The 13940-nt window shown below is 38.8% G+C and overlaps 1 protein-coding gene and 1 non-coding gene across 4 annotated transcripts in view; both read left to right on the forward strand.

The window, feature by feature from the left end:
* The window catches only part of MALRD1 (MAM and LDL receptor class A domain containing 1), a 600846-nt gene that overhangs the window by 539161 nt on the left and 47745 nt on the right, over positions 1-13940 (forward strand). The gene's annotated exons all lie outside the window — the stretch shown is intronic.
* On the forward strand, positions 11018-11089 carry TRNAS-GGA (transfer RNA serine (anticodon GGA)). The gene has a single exon. It is a non-coding gene; the product is annotated as a tRNA-Ser (tRNA).

Consider the following 13940-nt stretch of genomic DNA (forward strand, 5'->3'; position numbering starts at 1 on the left):
GATTCCCATCTAAGAGTTTAGGTGGCACTTGTCTTCAGCTATTATTGCTTGTGAGACTTCTATAAACAATGATTTCTCCATCTTTAAAATGGAATGACAGTGTCTGTCTTTGCTGTCCCGTAGGGCTTTTCTGAGAACTGGATAAAACAGTATGGATAGAAGTTCTTTGAAAATTCTATGATGTAGGCATAAGGCATCTAGTAGATTGTGGGTTTTGAAAGAGGAGAGGCTATTATACTCTTTGATATCTGCTCTGCTCCACTCATGGTATTCAGTTAATATTTATTGATTAAAGTCAGACTAATAGTGTATGAGTGCTGTATTTTGATACTCAGACCAAGTATAAGACTTTTCACAAAAGATCAAAATAGATTTGAGACTCAGCATGCTCAAAATAGTACTGTAACCTTACATGGGTTTGTCCGTTTTCAATCTTTTACTCCATGATTGATACCTCGCCAGTTCCCAACATAACCTGAGAGTACAAACATCACAGAGACTTGATTCTGAGACACAGGTATGTAATGAACCATAAGTGTTGGAAGAGGTTCTGGAAATTTTCTTCTTTGTATTCCATTTTTCAAACATTAAAATATAACAATTTGGAAATGTTAGAGAGATCTTGATATTGAGAGTCAAAAGTTGTGGGCTCTGATGGCCGTAGTCATTTTTACCAAATTCACTTCTCTGATGTTGAGTCTCCTTTCATATAGATGGGAATGAGGGGAGAGACTTGGACCACAAGAGCAGTAAGGGCTGTTTCAATGTGTTTTTATCAACTCTCCTGTTTACCTACCGTGGTATAACACTTGGTATAGCCTCTAATTTCACATGGATTATTTTTCATTGTCATGTTGGCCATACTTGAAAAAACTCTAGTAGGTGTCTCTTGGTGGTTTATCTCTAAAAGTAATAGTATTGCTGCACTGATTTTTTAAGAGAGATGCCATTGAAAACAATCATGATTTTTTTAAAGAAGAAATGAAAAATCAATTGAGCCAAATGTTTGCTTTGGAAGACAAATCATTCGCTATCTCGTAAACAGTTTCATTGGCAAAGTAGAAAACTGCCTGTTTTCTGAACCAGCCCTAAAAATGATTCATGTGTGTACTTTCTTATGTTTTGCTCTTTAGCTACCAGTGTTAGGATAGGGAGCTCCTTCTTATCTATTTCAGTCTTTTGATATTTGCTCTGCTAGTCATTTGATGAACTTTTCATCAATACATCAGTTGCTTTGGCCTTTATATTTCTAATAGATAGCCTTGCACACTGCATATATTAGGAGCTCAATAAAATATTTGTTTATGATAATAGCTAACATTCATAGAATGCTTAATATATATGAAGTTACAGTTATAAGCACTTTGACATATATTGAGTCAATCCCTAAGAGATAAGTGTTATGTTTTCACAGTTTACAGATGAAGAAACTGAAGCATAAATTGATCTTTATCTTCTACATGCTAGATGAGATTCTCAAATTTATTCTCTTCATCAATAAGTTATTTTCTGAAATGCCTATTTCTATGTTCGTTACCTCCAACATATATTTTGAATTTTAAATTTTTTTTTAACTTTCACATAATCTTCCAAATTTTATTCCAGTGTATTTCATTTTCTTCTCTCTCCACCACTGGTGTGCTTCATAGAAGCCATTTCTTTTTACAGTGGCTCATTCTCTGGATCTTTAGGATAATGTTCCTTTTACCTTTTGCTACTAAAATATTTAAGGTGGCATGTTTATTTTTCCTTGTGGATTAAGGCCAATAAATAAATAAGTATATCAGGTGCTCATATCCCTGCTCCACTTCTACTTGGATAATGTTAAACTTGTCTTCAGTCTAACGTGGAGTTTGGTGTTGGGAAGAAGCAGTCCCATTTTCAGCTCTATTCCGTGGTACTAACTGGCCCTTGGATCTGCCAACTTGATGACTGTGCTGATGACTCGATGCAGAATTGTGTAAGATACAATGCACAGCCTGAGCTATAGGGAGCACTTTCTCCCTAATTCCATCCTCACCTTCAGTGACAAGCTGTGAGGACTTTATCTTGTGGGTCATAAAGTGAAAGTTGCTCAGTCATGTCTGACTCTCTGCGATCCCATGGACTATATAGTCCCTGGAATTCTCCAGGTCAGAATACTGGAGTGGGTAGCCATTCTCTTTTCTGGGGAATCTTCCCAACCCAGGGACAGAACCCAGGTTTCCTACATTGCAGGCAGATTCTTTACCAGCTGAGCTACCAGGGAAAACCATAATGTACCCCCAAATCAGTATCTATGGGTCATGGTGCTTTTCAAGGTTCCTCCACTGAAAAGATGAAAAGATGAAAAGATGCCAAAGCACAGCTTGGCAGTAATAAAGTGACTCCTTGTTCTCTGCTAGGCGTAGACTGAACTTGCAACTAAAGTCTGCTTACGTAAGGTGCTGAAGCTTGTGCGTGTTTCTCTTAATCTGCCTGAAATTATTATCTGAAGAAATTTCTTCCAGTCTCAGGCAATAGGTGGATTATCAGTCTTACTTTAGGGTTTCTTAGTTTTCTTCTTTTGGCAAGTGGGAGATGGTGGTGTATCAGACATACCCATACAAGAAGTTATTAAAAAATGAATTACTTTTAAAAATAAATTTTAAAAAGTTACAAGCATTCATCATAGTTTAATTCAGAGTACCTCTTATCCCAGGCTGCAGGTAAAGCAGTGAATAAGACAGTCATTCCTGCTGTGTCTTCCTGGGCCTTGGAGGTTAGGAAGTGAAACGTGGTCTTAACTAGTTATAACATATGCATGGTGAGGCTATGAAAATGGAAGAAGAGGATATCAGGTGTATTCGCCCAAGTAAGGTATCACTTCAAAATGCCCAGATAAGCTACCTTCACCTTTCTCCATGTGAGAAAAAAAAAAAAAAGTTCTGTTTTGTTTTTCTTTGGCTTGCTTTGCTTTTGAGAGTTCACAGTAATTATAATCTCCTGAAAGCATCAAAGATTTTCTCCCATAAGCGCTCAATCAAAAAGAAAAAACAAAACACAGTAGTTGTGTTAATTCTAGAAGGTTCCTCTATTCCCCTACATTTTCATAAAAGAGGAAACTAATTAGCTACTGTGATCACAGTTCTTTCAAGAACTGTTTTCCAATTGGACTTTCTTGTTAAACTATTTTTTCCCAGGTTCTTTTCTTTCCATGTGGGAGGAGGTAAGATATAAGATTGGTTATTCCAATGCCATCATGCCAAAAACACTAACAGTTTTTCTTTGGTAAAAAGGAAACCAAATGACAGATTGATAATAATGACAACATAATCACAGCAAGCAAACCAAGGGAAACAGCCTCAGTTGCTCTTGTGAGAAGCAATGCATATATTAAACACCATGGCGAGCATCACAATGAAAAAAACAGATGGAAAGTTTGAGGTTTTGAATTAGCTTTCCACCTACAGATGGATTCAATAGGAACACCCATTCCTTCATTACTTATTTTAAAAAATATATAGCTTGAAAATGTAGCATCTGTTAATAAAATCACAGACTACTTTAATATGTGTGCTGTATGCTTAGTCACTCAGTCATGTCTGACTCTGCAACCGCCTGGACTGTAGCCTGCCAGGCTCCTCTGTTCATGGGCAAGAATACTGGAGTGGGCTGCCATTTCCTCCTGCAGGAGATCTTCTCAACCCAGGGACTGAACTCAGGTCTCCCACATTGCAGGCGGATTCTTTACCGTCTGAGCCACCAGGGAAGCCCCTACTTTAATATGAAAGAGTGTAATTAGTACATACTGTTCCAAGTTCTAGGAAGAAAAAGAAAATAATTGGACAAGGCTTTGTCATATATTTTTGCTATGGACTGGGTACTATTCAACATCAGTACTGTATTTATAATTGCCTGATGCTGGGAAAGATTGAGGGCAGGAGGAGAAGGGGGCAACAGAGGATGAGATGCTTGGATGGGATCACTGACTCAATGGACATGAGTTTGAGCAAGCTCCAGGAGATAGTGAAGGACAGGGGAGCCTGGTGTGCTGCAGTCCATGGGGTCGCAAGAATTGGACATGACTTAGCAACTGAATAGCAATAACAACATGTAGATTAGCATTGTTTGAATGGAAATTTAAGGACTTCTAAGATGAACATGTGAATTGAGCCTCTACCATTGAGTCTCTACCTAACTTGCTCTTTGAGGAAACTAAAAAGGCACATCAAGTACATTTCAGAGTAGCAGTACATTGCAGAAGCAAAAGGGCAAAGAGAGAAATAATCCTTTTACACATCACTTGTTATAGAACAAACTCAAGCATTATTATTGAGTTGATATAGGATTGTTCTTTTTGGAGAATTCAAAATATTTTCCCACTCTTGAAACAGTTATGCATTCCCAGCATTTCTGAGATGTAGAGAGTCTACTGTGACTATTTGCAGACAAAGGTATTGAAGGTTTACATGATTTACTCAAAGTCATCCAGCTATCCAAGGGAAGAGAAAAGGAAGGTTTTAAAATTTCCAACTGTTCAGGTTTTAGCACAGTTTGGTACAGTCCTGTATTAAACATAGTGAAATGTAATTCCTGATTGTGGTTCATCAAGGTGAAGCTTTGCTGCCACCAAAGTCACCTCCATCACAAAGGCAGTAAAGGTAAAGAAAGTAGTCAAACTTACTCTGAAAGCTCTCCATGATCGCCCCTAATTTGCAGATATGCAGGTTGAGGAGATGACTGGGTTGTTCTGCAAAAATTCAGGGTGAAAACCCTTGGAAGAGCCCTCTCTCTGTCTTCCATGGCCTGTTGGCCATGGAGTGTGATTGTGGCTGGGTTCCATGGGCTGAGGAGCAGGACTTTTAATGGGATCTCAGAGGAGCGTAGATGAGATGAGATGGTTGGATAGCATCACCAACTCAATGGACATGAACTTGCACTAACTCCAGGAGACAGTGAGGGACAGGGAGGCCTGGCATGCTGCAGACCACAGGGTCACAAAGAGTTAGACATGACTTAGTGGCTGAACAACAACAAAGGAGAATGCTAATGATGAGCCCAGTTTGGAAGTCACTGGCTGTGTCAATTTAGTTTTAGGCTGACTGTCTCATAACCTTCGTGTATCTCAAAGCAAACTTGTTTATGAATCTAAAGTTTTCATATAATAACTTTTTAAAAATAAGCACACATAAAGAAAAGTAAATATTCAATGCACGGTGTTGTTGGATATTTTCTAATGTCTTTATTATAGAAAAATTTGGAATTCAGAAGTACATCAAATAGAAACAACTCAGAAGTAATCAAAATTAATATGTTGCTGTACCTTAACTTTAAGATTATACTGCCTGTGCACTATCAGAACACTTATTTTCGTACTTACCATAAACTTATTTTGGCACTTCATTTCAAAGGTAATTTTTTAAATTGTTTTAAGAATCATAATACTTTGTTCTTTGGTATTTTAAAATCAGTTTTTGTTGGGTATAGTTGCTTTATAATATTGTATTAGTTTCTCCTGTACAGCAGAATGAATCAGCCATACATATACATATATCTGCTCCCATTTGGACTTCCTATTCAGGTCACCACAGAGCATTAAGCAGAATTCCCTGTGCTATACAGTAGGTTCCCATTAGTTAACTATTTTATACATAGTCTCAATCATGTATATGTGTCAATTCCAGTCTCTCAATTCCTTCCACCCACCTTGACATCCATACGTTTGTTCTCTACATCTATGTCCCTATTTCTGCTTTGCAAATAGGATCATCTGTACCATTTTTCTAGATTTGACATACATACGTTAATATACTTGTTTTTCTCTTTCTAACTTAATTTCACTCTGTATGATCAAATGTTATTATAAATAATATTAGGTATACATATACCATCAAGTATTTACATATAATTCAAAGATCATTATCTAGAGTCTTGGCAGATCAACAGGAACCTGTTTGGGGTTGATTGTATTAATTCCCTTCCTCCTGTAAGATATCACATCTTCTTAAACTACTGAAGGGAATAGCTAGCCTGAGCTCTCCCAAAACTTAGCCATTAGGGTCTGAGCTTAACCTTGAATTTTTCTACATTTTTCTTCCATTTAATATATCTAAGAATTTTCAACCTCATTATATAAGATTCATTTGCTAATCTACATCAACCCCCCACCATCCACCTCTATCCATTTCCCCACACTCTTTCCTCATGTCCCTCAATCTGTGTAGTCAACAAACTTTCTCATAGCAAAAGCAACTTCTAGAATGACTTACTCCCCCTCCTTTCCACCACATAAAATAGTTTGTGCCTTGAAACCTGTGCCCTCTGGCTCTGCTGTTTGCCACCCCTCATTGTTCCCAGCATCTGCCTCACTGTGTTTGATTTTGGCTTTCATCTGTATTCATTTCCAGTCCTGTAATCATTCTTAGTGGCCTAAGGGTTAGTGAATATATCTTCATAATACTCCCTGTCCCTTCAGTTCTCTGACTTCTTCCCAGTTAGCTTTTCTTCTCCACTTGCAGATCTCTTCTTTCTCATAGTCACATCCTGGACACTGTCATCATCTACAGCTCCGTTATTTAGATTTCAAGTTTCTGTCTAATACTTCCAGACCACATAATCTATCATTGCAGCGTCCATTTCAGTATTCTTCTTATTCAGATCCCCTTACCACTGACTCCAAAGTAGTTTTCACATTCTCCCTCACTTCCTCATGTATTTATGTGCATTCTTATCAAAGTTTAATCCTGTTGTCTATTATTAAAAGTCTTCTCTTTTTTGTCAGTTCCCATTCACAGTTTCCTCTGAATTATTTAGGGCTTCCCTGATAGCTGAGTTGGTAAAGAATCTACCTGCAATGCAGGAGACCCCAGTTCCATTCCTGGGTTGGGAGGATCCGTTGGAGAAGGGAGAGGCTACACACTCCATTATTCTTGGGCTTCCCTTGTGGCTAAGCTGGTGAAGAACCTGCCTGCAATGTGGGAGACCTGGGTTCAATCCCTGGGTTGGGAAGATCCCCTGGAGAAGGGAAAGGCTACCCACTCGAGTATTCTGACCTGGAAAATTCCATGAACTGTATAATCTATGGGGTTGAAAAGAGTCAGACATGACCAAGTGACTTTCACTTTCTGAATCATTTACTGGGGAAAACGCTACTTCTAAATGTACACAACTCCCTCTTTTCTGAATATACCAGGGCAGCTAAATGTAGATGAAGAAGATTATAAAAGGTGGGAGGTTGTGCAAATGCATTTACCTCTATCTCTTGTCCAGACTCACTAAAATAACAGCAGCAACAAAGCATGAAAGCCCTGTAAATCCACAAGGCCTCAGTAGTGATGAATAGACAATAAAAGATAAGAGAAGTTGATGGCATTTTAGGAAGGAAACAGGGGTAAAAGATGACTTGCCCAAGTGGAACCAGCTGATGCCTAAACATCTTCAGAAGGGGCTTCCAATGAGCCACAGGTGCCTTCACCCCATTAGACACCCTACAGCAGGGGTAGCCAACCTCTGGAATCTAATGCCTGATGATCTGAGTGGAGCTGATAAAACAATAGAAATGAAGTACACAATAAATGCAATGCACTTGAATTATCCTGAAACTAAGCCCCCACCCCCCTGCTGTCCCGCACTGCCCCTGGTCTGGGGAAAAATTGTCTTCCATGACACCAGTCCCTGTTGCCAAAAAGGTTAGAGAGTGCTGCTTTGTAGGGCTCAAAAGTTGGAGGACTGAGTACTTCAATGGTGGAAGGGAGCACTAAGTTGGAAAATAACTTGTTGAAAGCCTGTAAGGGACTGTCAGCCAAACCCCAGCTGTACTCACCCATTCAGGAGATCAAAAATTCTCTGAATAAATTGTGCCAGCACTCTGAATGCCAGAAGAGCAGGTTCAGGGGAGAACAGTCATGAGATGCTGCTTCAAGAATTGCCAGTTTGCATTTTTAATGGTGAAAACCTTATTTTCCTTTTCCTTTCCTTCCCAGCCCCCAGAACTCCAGCAGTTAATTTTGTATCTTCCCTATGCCAAATTTCCACCCCCACTACAGAGACTGAATCACTCCAGAATAAAGACCTACAAATTCTATAATAGGACAGCGCCAAGAACAGGAGGCTTATTGCCTTAAATTGTAACCCATCAGTCAACCAGCTTAGCCCATGCCAGAGATCCAGTGATCATCTTTTCAGGCCTTTAGTCTTAAATACACCTAAAAACCCAAGAATAACAAAATGTAGAGGAGAGCCAATGATATAAAAGACAGGTAGAACTCATAATGTAAATCAAAAGATTCAATAGAAAAATGGAGTTCATATAAAACAAACAGTGTGTGGATCTAAAGAAAAATATTTAATTTGATTTAATGTGTTCAGAGAGAAAATTTATTATACCTGATGTCTATGGAAAATAGAGGAAAAAAGCTTAAAGAAATTTAAAATGTTTCTCAGAATTTTAAAATATGAGTAAAAATGTTGGCAGATGAAAGCAGAGCATTCTCCTTAAAATGGAATATAAGGGCTAAGAAAATATGTGATGAAAATAAGAACCTTTAAGGATCAATTCAGAAGGTCAGTACCCCCAAAAAATGGGTTGCAGAAAGAAAGAACAGAGAAAATTAAAAGTAGGGAGAGTTGTCAAAGAAATCTGTGCAAAAACCTTCCCCAGATGAAGCAAGAGGTACGGTGAATGACAAACGAGTCCTACAAAGACTCTGCGTGGGGGAATTTCAGAAAACTTGAGATGACAACACTCTCCATGAATGTAACAGTTCACATACAAAGAAGGGGGAATAATCTGAGAAATACTGGAAACTAGAAGCTAAGAATGGAGAGATCTAGAAGATAATACACCTTCAAGTTCATTTATTTATTTGATTACATGATTTGCAAACCTGAGTTCCAAACTGAAAATGGAATGAGTGTAGTCTTAAAAAGAAAAGATATTAAAAAATGAACACTCCATGTACTCTGTGCCCTAGGAAAATGGGGTTTGGTCCACTTTTCCCGAGGGCAGAGTGGGATTCAGGACACAGGGCTGATGCTCAAGAGAAGTCCCAGAAAAGTCCCTGGAAAGGAGGTCCAGAGAACAAGAATCAAGTCTGGCCCAAAGAATCAACACAAAGGGGCTTTGGAAGTCTCCAAAAGAAACAGTGTACGAATAGTCTGTCTGATGGGCTTGCCAGGCAGTCAGTGGTTTAGAATTTGCCTTGCAATGCGAGGGACATGGGTTCTATTCCTGGTCCGGAAAGAGCCCACATGTTATGGTGCAACTAAGCTCATGGGCCACAACTACCGAGCCCATGAGCTGCAACTCCTGAAGCCCATGCTCCACAGGAAGAGAAGCCACTGCGATGAGAAGCCTGTGCACTGCAGCTGGAGAGTGGCCCCTACACCTGCTCTTTCTGACCAGAGGAAAGCCCACATGGAGCCACAAAGACCCAGCGCAGCCAAAATCAAATAATAAAGAAATATATAAATAAGTAAATACATCTATCTGATATTTTAATCTAGTGGATTAAATTTTATTGAGAAGTTGTTGGAGATTTTAAGAGTTGGCCTCAAAGCCTAGACAACTTGGCAAATTAAAATAAGTCAGATCATTAGCTCCCAAGAAAAGAACAAAAAAAAGTAAATGAATGGTTCACTTTCATACCCTATTAGCTCGGCAGTCAACAGCAATATTTATGTAGTAATAGTTATTATAAACTGTGAATATGGATTTAATTATATGGAGTGGTGGAGGAAGGGCTCTAAGAGGCCATGAAAAGGAGCTGCTGGATATATAATACAGTGAGATTTTTAGCTATAACAATAAAATAGATAAATCAAAAAGCACCATATATGAATATCATTAATATAAATAGAGGCTGATACTGGAAGAAACAGGAAGGAGAGTGAAAGTATTTTTGTCTTGGAGCTTAAGACTTTTAGTTCAACTTGAGTTTTTGAACACTTATGCATGTAATGTTTTACTGAAAATATAAATATAGCAAAATCTCCCTGATCACACACACACACACACACACACACACACACACACACACACACACACACACACCTACCTGTGACCTCAGTGAACATGCCCTTTCATGTTTGTAGACTGTGCTTTTTGAATCAGAAATTACTCCAGTTTCCTGCTTTCTCCTCTCCTCAGTCCCCCCACCCCAAAATACCATCTCTGCCAACTACTCACCCTCGAATTTATTGAAAAGATTTATTAGAAGAGAACTCCCAAGAAGCCTTTCCATTAGCAAATGACCGGTTCTCACGTTCCCTATCCTCTCTTAAAAAAGATCCTATTTCCCATGAACCCTGGAGGCAGCCATTTCTCCTCATCCTAGAATTTTTCCTTCATCACCCCCTCTCACTTTATCAGACATCAGCCTCTCCTTACCTACTGAATCATCAACAAACATGCTCTGGAGCTATACCCTTAAAATAACGCAACCCTCACTTGCTCCCACTTTCTATTCCAGCTCCCAAAATATCCATCTTGTCCACTTCAAAGAGTTGTCCACACTCACTGTTGCCAACTGGGTCCTTCCATTGGCAATGCATCTTCTCTCAGTTCAGTTCAGTCTCTCAGTCGTGTCTGACTCTGTGATCCCATGAACCACAGCATGCCAGGCCTCCCTGTCCATCACCAACTCCCAGAGTCCACCCAAACATATGTCCATTGAGTCGGTGATGCCATCTCTAGTCCACCATAAACATAGTTACTGATAAATTGCTTATTATCTCTACAGTGCCCTCTCTCAATAAAATGTATACTTTGTGAGGTTAGGACTTTGTCTTTTATGCTCCTGTCCCAACTTTGGACTTGGCACCTGGCCCTCAATAAATATCTTCCAACAAGTAAATTAAGTATCTAATGTTTATTTCAAAACAACGCAATGATTTTTATAAAAGATGTTTTAGAGCATATTGTAAGGTCCACCGTATAAAACATATAGTGTGACAATGACTTAAATATTTTTAAAACAACATTTGATTTAATAGAAATGTAAAATCAAATCAAATGAAAACATATATTTATTTCCCAATATAATCTGTTTTGGGGGCTTCCCTGGTGGCTTAGAGGTTAAAGCATCTGCCTGGAATGCAGGAGACCTGGGTTCGATCCCTGGATGGGGAAGATCCCTTGGAGAAGGAAAATGGCAACCCACGCCAGTACTCTTGCCTGGAGAATCGCGTGGAGGGAGGAGCCTGGTAGGCTACAGTCCATGGGGCCGCAAAGAGTCAGACATGACTATAATATATATAAATATGTTGTTTTTGTTCAGTCGCTAAGTCATGCTTGACTCTTTGCGATCCCAAGGACTGCACCACACTAGGCTCCTCTGTCCTCCTCTGTCTCCCGGAGTTGGCTACGGGAGATATATTTGACAAATTAAATATAACATTCTACAAAAATAGCTTTATTTTTAGGATTTAGGCAGATAAGCACAGCCAATACATGCTACATGTCCATTCTAATTGCTTAAAAATTCCATTTTTAGTGCATGTTTATTGGCTTGCAAACATAGTAAGGTGCTCAGAAATAATTCAAACTATATATGTGTGTGTGTGTGTGTGTGTTTTAAATTTAATGGGAAATGCTTAATTCTCTGTAGATTGGATGTCATAAAATCTTCTAATGTCAGGATTTATTGTAACAGAAACAGATGAAACCTCAGGAGAGTTGAAGCAACATTTCTTTGGTAAAGATCAATCAGCATCACCGGCTTATTCTTGCCCTGACTTTTTCTTTTTTCCAATTTCTTTCTCCTGCTGTGTCCCTAGAATATCCCCAGCCAGGTGGTTAATGACCTATTATCCTTAAAATTTATGAGATTTTCACAAGGTGAAATAGCCCCTAACAGAGTCATTTTTCTTCCATTGCTAGCCACACCACCCTATCCTTATTCAGAGCTTCCATCCATAGAGGCAGCCATCCAGAGCTCCATCCTCACCAGGTGTTACACACGAAGAACCATCATTCTTCATTATGTCCAAGGGCGTGAAGTTTTAAGAGATCAACACATACTCTAACAAAGAGATATAAACAATGGAGACATTCGTGTGTGTGTGACAGAGGATTTTTTTCTGAATTGTATGAGGATTTTTGTGCATCTTTGAGATCTATGATTTTTTTAAATAATCTTATGTATTTATTTTTGGTTGAACTGGGTCTTTGTTGCTGCACACAGGCTTTCTCTAGTTGCAATGAGTGGGATCTACTCTCTAGCTGTGGTGCATGTGCTTCTCGTTGCGGCTGCTTCTAGAGCACAGACGCTGGTACGTGTGGGCTTCAGTAGTTGTGGTTCCCAGGCTCTAGAGCACAGGCTCAACAGTTGCGGCACATGGGCTTAGCTGCTACGTGGTATATGGGATCTTCCCGGACCAAGGGTCAGACCATGTCTCCTGCATTGGCAGGCAGATTCTTTACCACTGAGCCACTAGGGAAGCCCCTGATCTATGATTTTGTGGGTGTGCTATCCTTGATTTATGTAGCAGAGATTTGTAACTTGATGCAGCAAATTAATCTTTTTTTTTTTTTTCATGTTTAGAAGGACATATATAACCTGGGAACTACCTATTTAATAAACATTTGAAAGAATTCACTAGTAAATTGATCGAAACCAGGAACTATATTAGGAGGTTTTTCATTAATAACAAAATGGATTTATTTTTATATATTTTCTATGTTGAGAAGAGTTTATATAACATAAAAATTATTTATTCATTAAGAACTTGAGAGAAGTTATCAGTACAGTGATTTAGACAAAGAAACTTTATCGGAAGGACTCTGTAGATGATTTAGAACAATAGGTTCTTTTGTTATATCTTTCACTTCTCTCTCACAGGGTCCTCTGCTTCTTGTACCATTTGATTTCTCTTTTCCCCATGGATTAAAACTACATACCCAGGCAAAAGGGAGTGTTTAATAAATCCTAAAGCACGATGTACTCTTGCACATTGTATTCAGATTGCTGGTAATTTAGGATATTAGCATCTATGAGCAATCTTGTTCTCAGCCTTTCTTCTCTGCATATTTTTTAAGGTTCATTACTAGGCGAGCATTAGCTCCCTGAAGTAAATTGGGTAGCTTTTTATTTTCCAAAACAGCATGTAAAGCATGAGAATTACCTTTCTTGAAACTTTGAAAGGACAAAACAGCCAAATAGACTGGTCTTGAAGCAGTGTGTAAGGCTTTTTCAATATCATATGTATTACTGAACTTATCTGGATTTCTACCACTTACATTAATTGTATCATTTGTAGTATCATTGCAAAATCACTCATTTCATTGAAGTTTTCAAGTTTCTATTTATAGTTTAATATGTAAATCCCTGGTGGCTCAGAGGTTAAAGCGTCTGCCTCCAATGCGGGAGACCTGGGTTCGATCCCTGGGTTGGGAAGATCCCCTGGAGAAGGAAATGGCAATCCACTCCAGTGTTCTTGCCTGGAGAATCCCATGGATGGAGAAGCCTAGTAGGTTACAGTCCATGGGGTCAGAAACAGTCGGACACGACTGAGAGACTTCACCTTCACCTTCACATTTATATTTAGAAGTATATTTTAAATATACTTATATGACATATATGCTTATGCATACGTGTGTGCATTAAATTTGAGTAGTCACAAGTGCAATGAAGAAATCATTAGTGTAAGCAGGTTGCTAGGAAGGGATGGGGAAGGTATGACGGCAGTGATGTATTTTTGATAAATTTGTTAAGGCCTCTCTGAGAGGGTGTAATTTGAGTCCAGATCACAATTCCAGGAAAGTGCAAACTATTCCAAGATTTGGGCAAAAATTTCTTAACTGTCAGAAGAGGTATGAAGTCCCTGAGGCATTATGAAGACCCTAAGGCAAGAACAAGCTTAGTGTATTTAGGGAAGAGCAGAAACAGACAACATGTGATCTAATAGATTACAGTGCACCTAGAAAAAGGCCTGATGTATAATGTGGATTAGCCAAAAAGTTCATTTGAGTTTTTCCATAA

Source organism: Ovis aries, chromosome 13, assembly GCF_016772045.2.
Source record: "Ovis aries strain OAR_USU_Benz2616 breed Rambouillet chromosome 13, ARS-UI_Ramb_v3.0, whole genome shotgun sequence".
NCBI classification, from domain to species: domain Eukaryota; kingdom Metazoa; phylum Chordata; class Mammalia; order Artiodactyla; family Bovidae; genus Ovis; species Ovis aries.